Source organism: Tupaia chinensis, unplaced genomic scaffold (assembly GCF_000334495.1).
Source record: "Tupaia chinensis unplaced genomic scaffold, TupChi_1.0 Scaffold146907_1, whole genome shotgun sequence".
Taxonomy (NCBI): Eukaryota; Metazoa; Chordata; class Mammalia; order Scandentia; family Tupaiidae; genus Tupaia; species Tupaia belangeri.
The window spans coordinates 1,108,716-1,108,963 of NW_006206760.1; positions in this window are offsets into that span (position 1 = coordinate 1,108,716).

Consider the following 248-nt stretch of genomic DNA (forward strand, 5'->3'; position numbering starts at 1 on the left):
TCCCGCCAGCGGAGGCTCAGCGAGCAGGATAAAATTTCCGAGCAGATTTACGGGAAGTGGCCGGTGTCGGGAGTAAAAATCTGGTTTGGTGAGTTTAAGGGAAGGGAGTAGTCAGAGACAACCTTGCTACTGTGAGGCGGATGGCCTCGGCAGGGGGAGGGCGGGCGCCGGGAGGGAGGGGACAGGGAAGAGCCGGGACTCCAGACGCCGAGCGCTCCCCGCGCGCAGCGCCCGACGCCAACCGGCTG